Below are 990 nucleotides of genomic sequence, written 5' to 3' on the forward strand. Positions count from 1 at the left end.
TTCTCATTGGGAAACGAGCTCGATGATGTTCGTCTTGCCATAGGGGAGGTAAACATACTCCATAATATAAATGAAGATGAAGGTGGCGACGAGTCGAACGAAGATAATGAAGATGAACCAGAATTTGAAGACATAGATGATGAAGATGAACCAATGTTATCTGATCATTCTTCTGATGAGTAGCTTGTCTTCTGTATGCTTATTTCACAGTTGTACATATATAATCACGATTTGTTATTATCTTTTTTCATGATATAATCTAATGTTATTTTTTCAGGAGATGCCACGCCGAGAGCGCGGTAGAGGCCGTCATGGGAGTCGCGACAGCCCCATGTCTGGAAGGGGTAGCAACTCTGCCCACGCCTATGACATTGTTGAGTTTTCGGACACCGCCTTTAGCGGTTTAGATGAACAAGAGGTGGCCATGGAGCCCCAAGCTTCGACAGGTTCGGGGTCGGGGAGAGGCCCCAACACAGAGATGCCGCAACACAGAGATGCCGACACCGAGTCATCCGAGCCAGCGAAGACATCTTTCTTTGTTAGGCCATGGGTAAGTAGATGTGGTATAAGACTTTGTATTACATAATAAAATAATATGAATATCTTTGTGTCGTAAATATTTTTTTAATTGTACAGGTTTAAAGATGCCCATGTTATCCGGGAGATGACGACTATATTCAGGTCTTTCTTTGCTGGTCTGTGGCATAGATGGAAGGAAGTACCTCAGGAAGCACGTGACTTGATGTTCCAACGCTTTAGGGTTGGTGTACCATTTTAATGTAATTATACATATAAAGTTATTGTAATTACATTTATACAAACATTTTGTATGTAGGCTAAGTTCCAGTGGGAACCTGAGCTGGATGACATGGTTCATGATTTATGGACCAAAGCCATGCACAACAGGTACTCAGATTGGATGAGCTCTGTACGTGACTGGCCCGTGGCACAGGCCTATCCTGGTGATCAGCAATGGGACGGTGAGGACTT

Source organism: Cynara cardunculus (genome assembly GCF_001531365.2).
Source record: "Cynara cardunculus var. scolymus isolate 2C chromosome LG 2, CcrdV1, whole genome shotgun sequence".
NCBI classification, from domain to species: Eukaryota; Viridiplantae; Streptophyta; class Magnoliopsida; order Asterales; family Asteraceae; genus Cynara; species Cynara cardunculus.